This window comes from Scyliorhinus torazame, chromosome 13 (assembly GCF_047496885.1).
Source record: "Scyliorhinus torazame isolate Kashiwa2021f chromosome 13, sScyTor2.1, whole genome shotgun sequence".
Taxonomy (NCBI): domain Eukaryota; kingdom Metazoa; phylum Chordata; class Chondrichthyes; order Carcharhiniformes; family Scyliorhinidae; genus Scyliorhinus; species Scyliorhinus torazame.
In genome coordinates this window covers 176827511-176840352 of record NC_092719.1, presented here as the reverse complement: position 1 = coordinate 176840352, position 12842 = coordinate 176827511, and positions in this window count along the sequence as shown.

Genomic DNA, 12842 nt, shown 5'->3' with positions numbered 1-12842 from the left:
CACACAGAGGACGGGCACACAGAGGACGGGCACACAGAGGACGGGCACACAGAGGACGGGCACACAGAGGGCGGACTCACAGAGGGCGGACACACAGAGGGCGGACACACAGAGGGCGGACACACAGAGGGCGGACACACAGAGGGCGGACACACAGAGGGCGGACACACAGAGGGCGGACACACAGAGGGCGGACACACAGAGGGCGGACACACAGAGGGCGGACACACAGAGGGCGGACACACAGAGGGCGGACACACAGAGGGCGGACACACAGAGGGCGGACACACAGAGGACGGACACACAGAGGACGGACACACAGAGGACGGACACACAGAGGACGGACACACAGAGGACGGACACACAGAGGACGGACACACAGAGGACGGACACACAGAGGACGGACACACAGAGGACGGACACACAGAGGACGGACACACAGAGGACGGACACACAGAGGACGGACTCACAGAGGACGGACTCACAGAGGACGGACCCACAGAGGACGGACCCACAGAGGACAACACACTGAGGACAAAGGACAACAAACAGAGGACGGACTCACAGAGGACGGACTCACAGAGGACAACACACCGAGGACAAAGGACAACAAACAGAGGACGGACACAGAGAAGACGGGCACACAGAGGACGGGCACACAGAGGACGGGCACACAGAGGACGGGCACACAGAGGACGGGCACACAGAGGACGGGCACACAGAGGACGGACTCACAGAGGACGGACTCACAGAGGACGGACTCACAGAGGACGGACTCACAGAGGACGGACTCACAGAGGACGGACACACAGAGGACGGACACACAGAGGACGGACACACAGAGGACGGACACACAGAGGACGGACACACAGAGGACGGACACACAGAGGACGGACACACAGAGGACGGACACACAGAGGACGGACACACAGAGGACGGACACACAGAGGACGGACACACAGAGGACGGACTCACAGAGGACGGACACACAGAGGACGGACACACAGAGGACGGACACACAGAGGACGGACACACAGAGGACGGACACACAGAGGACGGACACACAGAGGATGGACACACAGAGGATGGACACACAGAGGATGGACACACAGAGGACGGACTCACAGAGTCACCACACAGCCTTCAGAACAGTGACCACGACACCATACAATCCTGCCATGGCAATCTCTGCAAGACGTGCCAGATCATCAACATGGATACCACCTTTACACGTGAAAACACCACGCACCAGGTACGTGGTACATAATCATGCAACTCGGCCAACCTTGTCTACCTCATACACTGCAGGAAAGGATGTCCCGAAGCATGGTACATTGGTGAGACCATGCAGACGCTGCGACAACGAATGAACGGACATCGCGCGACAATCACCAGGCAGGAATGTTCCCTTCCAGTCGGGGAACACTTCAGCAGTCAAGGGCATTCAGCCTTTGATCTCTGGGTAAGCGTTCTCCAAGGCGGCCTTCAGGACGCGCGACAACACAGAATCGCCGAGCAGAAACTTATAGCCAAGTTCCACACACATGAGTGCGGCCTCAACCGGGACCTGGGATTCATGTCGCATTACATTCATCCCCCACCATCTGGCCTGCGAAATCCTACCAACTGTCCTGGCTTGACACAATTCACACCTCTTTAACCTGAGGTCACCCCATCTCTGGATCTGTAAAGATTTAATCACCTGCTAATGCTCGCATTCTAAGCATTGTCTGGCATCTTTGAATTTGTCTATATATGTTTCTGGAACATGCCTCTGCGTTCACCTGAAGAAGGAGCAGTGCTCCGAAAGCTAGTGTTTGAAACAAACATGTTGGACTTTAACCTGGTGTTGTAAGACTTCTTACATGGCAAACAGTGTTAGATGAACATGAGAATCTTACAGAGTAAATGCAATGAGGGTAAACAATTCATATGGAATTTGGAATCTTTCCAACTTGTACATTTTTTCCAGGAATTTAATTTGATTAATTTATTGTGGAGACACAATTATCAAATTTCTACGGAAATCCCTACTCGGTGTTTAACTTCCAGATAATTTAGTAAATTATGCTGAAATTTCAGAGATTTTTGGCTACGATACAAAGTTCATCAACAAGCATACATAATTCATAATATTGCCTTAAAGGTTGAGAGCTCAATTGATCTATTCTTTGCTGTTTCACTTCCCATCTGTACAAGGCAGATTTTCATCTGATTCTATTGTGAGAGTTTCCTGGACTAGATCCCCATTCTGTTGCCAAAGGCTTGTAGCTTGATGGGTATCTTTCCACACCAAGCATGGCTGGCAAGCAGTCGTTCCTGCTGTTACCACCTGCAATTGATGTGTGTTGGAAAGATTTTACAGGTTGTTACTCAACCTGTTGGCCATATTATGACCATCCTTAGCCACCAAGTTCTGGGGGAGTGGAACTTGAACCCAGGGCTTTTGGCTCAGAGGCAGGGATGATACCCACTGCGCCAACTGATCTCTGCTAGAATTTACACTCCACTCAAAACCCATCTACTAATGACCCTGTATTCTCGTCACCCCTATGTATACCAAAAGGAATTGGGATTAGCGATTATAACCCATTGTCACAGGAGAAGGATATCACCTCCAGTACATGGGGTGCTGCCTCCAGCCTGCGCTGTCGCTTCTGCCTCCTCCTGTGTCTGGCCACCTCGGCTGCCACCAGCAACGCGAGGGCAGCCGCTGCGAGATTAACTCCACAACAATTTGAGAAGAAGATAGACCGTTAGGAGTTCCATCCCGGGACCCTCAAATCCAAGCCTGCCCCACTCTTATGTGTCTCACAAACCTTGCTCCGCACACTCATCCCTTGCCACTTCAGGTGTCCCTAGATCTAGACGCTAGACTTCTGCCGGGAACTTTCGGGAGACTGCGCTATAGTGCCCTCCCCTGATCCACAAACTTACTCCCTGGTCGTGAGAAGATTCAGTGCTGAAACCCTGCTCTTTAGTGTTTGATTATTGGCAGCTGCCTCTATAACTGTACACAGTTACAACAACTACGAAAACAGAACACCGAGAGGCCTTGTTCATCGTGGCCGGGGACAAGGCCAACCTCAAGAGTGTACTGCCAAAATTCCATCAGCACATCTCCTGCCCCACCAGGGGCGACAACACCCTTGCCCACTGCTACTCAAAAATCAAGGGTGCCGACTTCCGGTTGCGGCGATGACCAACTAAGCCACACGTTTCGGCGGCTCCAACTCAAACGGACCCTCGGGCTCTTTTAAGAGCCCCAACGGGAAATTCTTTCGTGACGAAACCCGGTGTGGGGTGTGGCAACAGGGAGTCCCCCCCAGCGGAAAAGAAAAATATCGGCGACGGCGGCCAGATCTCGGAGAATCCTCGAGGACAGGGGCAGAAGGAAAAAAGGAGCAAGATGGCGTCGGAGGGAGCCCAGGCGACATGGGGACCGGACCAGGACGATTATTTAAGACGGTGTGAGGAGCTGCTTAAGAAGGAGGTGCTGGCCCCGATGCTACAGGCAATCGAGGGGCTTAAAGAGACACAAAAGGCCCAGGAGATAGAGCTCCGTGTGGTGGAGCAGAAGGTAACGGACAACGAGGACGAGATCCTGGGCCTAGCGGTCAAAATGCAGACGCACGAGGCGCTCCATAAGAAGTGCACCGAAAGAATTGAAGTTCTGGAAAACAGATCAAGGAGAAAGAACCTCCGGATCCTGGGTCTCCCCGAGGGAGTGGAAGGAGCTGACGGCGGGGCTTATGCGAGCACGATGCTACGCTCGCTAATGGGAGCTGAGGCCCCCTCGGGCCCCTTGGAAGTGGAAGGGGCCCACCGGGTCCCTGCGAGGAGACCAAAGGCTGGAGAACCACCTAGGGCGATGATCGTGAGATTTCACCGCTTCAATGATAGAGAGGTGGTTCTGAGATGGGCCAAGAAGATACGAACTAGCAGAGGGGAGAATGCGGTTGCTGCTACGGAGATCTAAGGGGAGCTGGTAAGAGAAAAGGTGGTCGAGGCTGGAATGCGCCGCCTGAGGGATGGGTGGGTGCGTGGAACCAGGACGTGGGACTGGCCAAGAGGGTGATGGCTAGTCGACACGGGAGGGGGGCGGGCAGCCCCCCAGTCCAGCTGATCACGTGGAACGTGAGAGGCCTAAATGGGCCGATTAAGAGGGCCCGAGTGTTCGCGCACTTAAAGGGGCTGAAGGCAGATGTGGCCATGCTTCAAGAGACGCATCTGAAGGTGGCGGACCAGGTTAGGTTAAGGAAAGGATGGGTGGGACAGGTGTTCCACTCAGGACTGGACGCAAAGAATAGAGGGGTGGCCATATTGGTGGGGAAACGGGTGTCGTTCGAGGCTAGGAACATTGTAGCGGACGCGGGAGCAGATATGTGATGGTGAGTGGCGGACTGCAGGGAATGGAGGTCGTGCTGGTCAATGTATATGCCCCGAACTGGGATGATGCGGGATTTATGAAGCGGATGCTGGGACGCATCCCGGACCTGGAGGTAGGAAACCTGGTAATAGGGGGGGGACTTCAACACCGTGCTAGACCCAGGGTTAGATAGATCTAGATCCAGGACCGGAAGAAGGCCGGCAGCGGCCAAAGTGCTTAGGGGGTTTATGGGCCAAATGGGGGGAGTAGATCCGTGGAGATTTGCTAGGCCACTGGCCAAAGAGTTCTCCTTTTTCTCCCACGTCCATAAGGTATACTCCCGGATAGATTTCTTCGTTTTGGGAAGGTCACTGATTTTGAGGGTGGAAAGAACGGAGTACTCGGCCATAGCTGTTTCAGACCATGCCCCACATTGGGTGGATCTGGAACTAGGAGAGGAGAGGGAGCAGCGTCCACTCTGGCGACTGGATGTGGGATTATTGGCGGATGAGGGAGGCTGCGGAAGAGTGCGGGGATGTATCGAAAGGTACCTGGAGCCCAAGATGATGGGGAGGTCCGAGTGGGGGTAGTATGGGAAGCGCTGAAGGCGGTGGTCAGGGGGGAGTTGATCTCCATCAGGGCTCACAAGGGGAAAACAGAGGCCAAAGAAAGGGAAAGATTACTGGGGTAGATTTTGAGTGTGGATAAAAAATATGTGGAGGCCCCGGACGAAGGACTATACAGGGAGAGGCGACGACTCCAGACGGAGTTCGACCTGCTGACCACAGGGAGGGCAGAGGCACAGTGAAGGAAGGCACAGGGGATGAGATATGAATATGGGGAAAAGGCGAGTCGCCTGTTGGCCCAGCAGCTTTGAAAGAGGACAGCGGCAAGGGAAATAGGGGGAGTTAGGGATGAAACGGGAACCACGGTGCGGAGAGCAGGGAAGGTAAATGAGGTGTTCTAGACCTTTTACGAGAGGTTATATAGGTCCCAACCCCCGGAAGGAAAAGAGGGGATGCAGCAGTTTCTGGACCAACTAAGGTTCCCAAGGGTGGAGGAGCAGGAGGTGGCAGGCCTGGGGGCGCCAATTGGGGTGGACGAGGTGACCAAAGGGCTGGGGAACATGCAGGCAGGGAAGGCCCCGGGACCTGACGGGTTCCCGGTGGAATTTTATAGGAAATATGTGGACTTGTTGGCCCCTCTGCTGGTAAGAACCTTTAACGAGGCCAGAGAAGGGGGGAACCCTATCCCCGACAATGTCGGAGGCGACGATATCACTAATCCTGAAGCGAGATAAAGACCCGCTGCAATGTCGGTCTTATAGGCCTATCTCACTCCTAAATGTGGACGCCAAGTTGCTGGCAAAAGTGCTGACAATGAGGATAGAGGATTGTGTCCCGGGGTGGTGCACGAAGATCAGACAGGGTTCGTAAAGGGGAGACAATTGAATGTCAACGTGCGACGGCTATTGGGGGTGATAATGATGCTCCCAGCAGAGGGGGAGGCAGAGATAGTGGCGGCAATGGATGCAGAAAAGGCATTTGATAGGGTAGAGTGGGAGTATCAATGGGAGGTGCTGAGGAGGTTCGGGTTCGGGGAGGGGTTTGTCAGCTGGGTTAAACTCCTCTATGGGGCCCCAATTGCAAGTGTAGTCACAAATCGGCAAAGGTCGGAGTATTTTCGACTACATAGGGGAACAAGACAGGGATGCCCGCTGTCCCCATTACTGTTCGCGCTGGCAATTGAACCACTGGCCATAGCGCTGAGAGACTCCAGGAAATGGAGAGGGGTAGTTAGAGGGGGAGAGGAACACCGAGTGTCACTCTACGCAGATGACCTACTGCTATATGTGGCGGATCCAGTGGGGGGGATGATAGAGGTTATGCAGATATTGAGGGAGTTTGGAGATTTCTCTGGATATAGGCTTAACATGGAGAAGAGTGAGCTTTTCGTGATACACCCTGGAAACCAGAGTAGAGGGATAGATGGCCTGCCGCTAAGGAGAGTGGAAAGAAACTTTGGATACCTGGGGATTCAGATAGCCAGGAGCTGGGGAACCTTACACAGACTCAATCTGACTCGGCTGGTGGAGCAAATGGAAGAGGATTTCAAAAGGTGGGATATGCAGCCGCTGTCACTGGCGGGCAGAGTGCAGGCGATTAAGATGATGGTCCTCCCGAGGTTCCTATTTGTGTTTCAATGTCTCCCTATATTGATCACTAAGGCCTTTTTCAAAAAAATAGATAGGAGCATCATGAGGGCAGGGAAGGCCCCGAGGGTAAGAGGGGGTTCCTGCAACGTAGCAGGGACAGAGGGGGACTGGCGTTGCCGAATTTGGGCGACTACTACTGGGCCGCCAACGTGGCGATGATCTGTAAGTGGATGATAGAATGAGAGGGGGCGGCGTGGAAAAGGCTGGAGATGGCGTCCTGCAAAGGAACGAGCTTAAAAGCGCTGGTGACGGCGCTACTACCGCTCTCCCCGAAAAAGTTTACCACGAACCCAGTGGTGGCGGCAACATTAAGTATCTGGGGGCAATGGAGGCGACAGAGGGGTGTGTTGGGAACCTCGGTGTGGTCCCCGATCAGGAACAACCATAGGTTTGCCCCAGGGAGGTTGGATGGAGGGTTCCAGAGCTGGCACCGGGCAGGAATTAGGAGAGTGGGAGACTTATTTATAGATGGGACGTTTGCGAGCTTGGGAGCGCTAGATTAAAGTATGAGCTGCCCCTGGGGAATATCTTTAGGTATATGCAGGTGAGAGCGTTCACGAGTCAACAGGTGAGGGAATTTCCGCTGCTCCCGACACAAGGGATCCAGGACAGGGTGCTTTCGGGGGTGTGGGTCGGGGAGGGCAAAGTGTCCGAAATATACCGGGAGATGAGAGAAGAGGGGGAGGAGCTGTAGAAGAACTGAAGGGAAAATGGGAAGAAGAGCTCGGGGAGGAGATTGAGGAGGGTTTGTGGGCTGATGCCCTAACAAAGAACAAACAAAGAACAAAGAAATGTACAGCACAGGAACAGGCCCTTCGGCCCTCCAAGCCCGTGCCGACCATACTGCCCGACTAAACTACAATCTTCTACACTTCCTGGGTCCGTATCCTTCTATTCCCATCCTATTCATATATTTGTCAAGATGCCCCTTAAATGTCCCTATCGTCCCTGCCTCCACTACCTCCTCCGGTAGTGAGTTCCAGGCACCCACTACCCTCTGCGTAAAAAACTTGCCTCGTACATCTACTCTAAACTTTGCCCCTCTCACCTTAAACCTATGCCCCCTAGTAATTGACCCCTCTACCCTGGGGAAAAGCCTCTGACTATCCACTCTGTCTATGCCCCTCATAATTTTGTATACCTCTATCAGGTCGCCCCTCAACCTCCTTCGTTCCAGTGAGAACAAACCGAGTTTATTCAATCGCTCCTCATAGCTTATGCCCTCCATACCAGGCAACATTCTGGTAAATCTCTTCTGCACCCTCTCTAAAGCCTCCACATCCTTCTGGTAGTGTGGCGACCAGAATTGAACACTATACTCCAAGTGTGGCCTAACTAAGGTTCTATACAGCTGCAACATGACTTGCCAATTCTTATACTCAATGCCCCGGCCAATGAAGGCAAGCATGCCGTATGCCTTCTTGACTACCTTCTCCACCTGTGTAGCCCCTTTCAGTGATCTGTGGACCTGTACTCCTAGATCTCTTTGACTTTCAATACTCTTGAGGGTTCTACCATTCACTGTATATTCCCTACCTGCATTAGCCCTTCCAAAATGCATTACCTCACATTTGTCCAGGTTAAACTCCATCTGCCATCTCTCCGCCCAAGTCTCCAGACAATCTAAATCCTGCTGTATCCTCAGACAGTCCTCATCGCTATCCGCAATTCCACCAACCTTTGTGTCGTCTGCAAACTTACTAATCAGACCAGTTACATTTTCCTCCAAATCATTTATATATACTACAAAGAGCAAAGGTCCCAGCACTGATCCCTGTGGAACACCACTGGTCACAGCCCTCCAATTAGAAAAGCATCCCTCCATTGCTACCCTCTGCCTTCTATGGCCTAGCCAGTTCTGTATCCACCTTGCCAGTTCACCCCTGATCCCGTGTGACTTCACCTTTTGTACTAGTCTACCATGAGGGACCTTGTCAAAGGCCTTACTGAAGTCCATATAGACAACATCTACTGCCCTACCTGCATCAATCATCTTAGTGACCTCCTCGAAAAACTCTATCAAGTTAGTGAGACACGACCTCCCCTTCACAAAACCGTGCTGCCTCTCACTAATACGTCCATTTGCTTCCAAATGGGAGTAGATCCTGTCTCGAAGAATTCTCTCCAGTAATTTCCCTACCACTGAAGTAAGGCTCACCGGCCTGTAGTTCCCGGGATTATCCCTGCCACCCTTCTTAAACAGAGGAACAACATTGGCTATTCTCCAGTCCTCCGGGACATCCCCTGAAGACAGCGAGGATCCAAAGATTTCTGTCAAGGCCTCAGCAATTTCCTCTCCAGCCTCCTTCAGTATTCTGGGGTAGATCCCATCCGGCCCTGGGGACTTATCTACCTTAATATTTTTTAAGACACCCAACACCTCGTCTTTTTGGATCACAATGTGACCCAGGCTATCTACACCCCCTTCTCCAGACTCAACATCTACCAATTCCTTCTCTTTGGTGAATACTGATGCAAAGTATTCATTTAGTACCTCGCCCATTTCCTCTGGCTCCACACATAGATTCCCTTGCCTATCCTTCAGTGGGCCAACCCTTTCCCTGGCTACCCTCTTGCTTTTTATGTAAGTGTAAAAAGCCTTGGGATTTTCCTTAACCCTATTTGCCAATGACTTTTCATGACCCCTTCTAGCCCTCCTGACTCCTTGCTTAAGTTCCTTCCTACTTTCCTTATATGCCACACAGGCTTCGTCTGTTCCCAGCCTTTTAGCCCTGACAAATGCCTCCTTTTTCTTTTTGACGAGGCCTACAATATCACTCGTCATCCAAGGTTCCCGAAAATTGCCGTATTTATCTTTCTTCCTCACAGGAACATGCCTGTCCTGTATTCCTTTCAACTGACACTTGAAAGCCTCCCACATGTCAGATGTTGATTTGCCCTCAAACATCCGCCCCCAATCTATGTTCTTCAGTTCCCGCCTAATATTGTTATAATTAGCCTTCCCCCAATTTAGCACATTCATCCTCGGACCACTCTTATCCTTGTCCACCAGTACTTTAAAACTTACTGAATTGTGGTCACTGTTACCGAAATGCTCCCCTACTGAAACATCTACCACCTGGCCGGGCTCATTCCCCAATACCAGGTCCAGTACCGCCCCTTCCCTAGTTGGACTGTTTACATATTGTTTTAAGAAGCCCTCCTGGATGCTCCTTACAAACTCTGCCCCGTCTAAGCCCCTGGCACTAAGTGAGTCCCAGTCAATATTGGGGAAGTTGAAGTCTCCCATCACCACAACCCTGTTGTTTTTACTCTTTTCCAAAATCTGTCTACCTATCTGCTCCTCTATCTCCCGCTGGCTGTTGGGAGGCCTGTAGTATACCCCCAACATTGTGACTGCACCCTTCTTATTCCTGATCTCTACCCATATAGCCTCACTGCCCTCTGAGGTGTCCTCTCGCTGTATAGCTGTGATACTCTCCTGAACAAGTAGCGCAACTCCGCCTCCCCTTTTACATCCCCCTCTATCCCGCCTGAAACATCTAAATCCTGGAACGTTTAGCTGCCAATCCTGCCCTTCCCTCAACCAGGTCTCTGTAATGGCAACAACATCATAGTTCCAAGTAGTAATCCAAGCTCTAAGTTCATCTGCCTTACCCGTAATGCTCCTTGCATTAAAACATATGCACTTCAGGCCACCAGACCCGCTGTGTTCAGCAACTTCTCCCCGTCTGCGCTGCCTCAGAGCCACACTGTCCCTATTCCTTAGTTCTCCCTCAATGCTCTCACCTTCTGACCTATTGCTCCCGTGCCCACCCCCCTGCCATACTAGTTTAAACCCTCCCGTGTGACACTAGCAAACCTCGCGGCCAGGATATTTATGCCTCTCCGGTTTAGATGCAACCCGTCCATCTTATACAGGTCACACCTGCCCCGGAAGAGCTCCCAGTGGTCCAGATAACAGAAACCCTCCCTCCTACACCAGCTGTTTAGCCACGTGTTTGTCTGCTCTATCTTCCTATTTCTAGCCTCACTGGCACGTGGCACAGGGAGTAATCCCGAGATTACAACCCTCGAGGTCCTGTCTTTTAACTTTCTGCCTAGCTCCCTGAACTCCTGCTGCAGGACCTCATGCCCCTTCCTGCCTATGTCGTTAGTACCAATATGTACAACGACCTCTGCCTGTTTGCCCTCCCCCTTCAGGATTCCCTCTACCCGTTCGGAGACATCCTGGACCCTGGCACCAGGGAGGCAACATACCATCCTGGAGTCTCTTTCACGTCCACAGAAGCGCCTATCTGTGCCCCTGACTATAGAGTCCCCTATAACTATTACTCTTCTGCGCTTTGACCCTCCCTTCTGAACATCAGAGCCAGCCGTGGTGCCACTGCTCTGGCTGCTGCTGTTTTCCCCTGATAGGCTATCCCCCCCGACAGTATCCAAAGGGGTATATCTGTTCGAGAGGGGGACAACCACAGGGGATTCCTGCACTGACTGCCAGCCCTTTCTGGTGGTCACCCATTTCTCTGCCTGCACCTTGGGTGTGACCACACTTACATAACTGCGATCTATGACGCTTTCCGCCACCTGCATGCTCCTAAGTGCATCCAATTGCTGCTCCAACCGAACCATGCGGTCTGTGAGGAGCTGCAGTTGGGTGCACTTTCTGCAGATGAAGCCATTCGGGACGCTGGAAGCCTCCCGGACCTGCCACATCTCACAGTCAGAGCACAGCACCCCTCTAACTGACATTGCGTCAATTAATTAAAATTAAAATTTGTCTTTTTTTTTATAAATACTTTTTTAAAATTTCAAAGTTACTGTCAACTATCTTTGTCCTAGCACTAGATTTCTAATAGAAATGCGATAGCTAACTATAATATCCTCCGATCTCTGGCTTAGATATCCTCTAAATTATAATTAAGTTATTATGTTTAATTAGTTCCCAAATACTCAAAAAAATTTAGGTTAGAATCCCAACCAGCCACTCAGGTCACAGCTTTTCTGTGATGTCACTTCAGTTTCCCCCCGACACACACAATTTGAAAAACAGGTATAAAAGTAAAAATCACTTGCTTACCTTCTGAGATGTTCTCAGGTTCTCTCGCTGACAGAGACTGCTCCTCCACCTCCAATCCTTGACCTGCACAATGCTAATAATATAATAATATAATATGGCACTTACCTTACACCAATGGGTCTTATTATTAGGTTAGAGGAGGAGGGCGGGTGGGAGACACTACACGTGTAGTGTCTCGGGTTTCCTCTCCACCAGAATTTATTGGTTGGGGGGGGACTTGCCAGAGGTCGAACTTCCGGTTCCCGCCGAAATCCAAAGGGCTGCTCCTGTAAAGGTAAGTGCTTTTAAATTCACTACTCACCTCCAAGAAGGCCCCTGCGCACCGCTGCCGCCGAAATCCAAAGGGCTGCTCCTGTAAAGGTAAGTGCTTTTAAATTCACTACTCACCTCCAAGAAGGCCCCTGCGCACCGCTGCCGCCGAAATCCAAAGGGCTGCTCCTGTAAAGGTAAGTGCTTTTAAATTCACTACTCACCTCCAAGAAGGCCCCTGCGCACCGCTGCCGCCGAAATCCAAAGGGCTGCTCCTGTAAAGGTAAGTGCTTTTAAATTCACTACTCACCTCCAAGAAGGCCCCTGCGCACCGCTGCCGCCGAAATCCAAAGGGCTGCTCCTGTAAAGGTAAGTGCTTTTAAATTCACTACTCACCTCCAAGAAGGCCCCTGCGCACCGCTGCCGCCGAAATCCAAAGGGCTGCTCCTGTAAAGGTAAGTGCTTTTAAATTCACTACTCACCTCCAAGAAGGCCCCTGCGCACCGCTGCCGCCGAAATCCAAAGGGCTGCTCCTGTAAAGGTAAGTGCTTTTAAATTCACTACTCACCTCCAAGAAGGCCCCTGCGCACCGCTGCCGCCGAAATCCAAAGGGCTGCTCCTGTAAAGGTAAGTGCTTTTAAATTCACTACTCACCTCCAAGAAGGCCCCTGCGCACCGCTGCCGCCGAAATCCAAAGGGCTGCTCCTGTAAAGGTAAGTGCTTTTAAATTCACTACTCACCTCCAAGAAGGCCCCTGCGCACCGCTGCCGCCGAAATCCAAAGGGCTGCTCCTGTAAAGGTAAGTGCTTTTAAATTCACTACTCACCTCCAAGAAGGCCCCTGCGCACCGCTGCCGCCGAAATCCAAAGGGCTGCTCCTGTAAAGGTAAGTGCTTTTAAATTCACTACTCACCTCCAAGAAGGCCCCTGCGCACCGCTGCCGCCGAAATCCAAAGGGCTGCTCCTGTA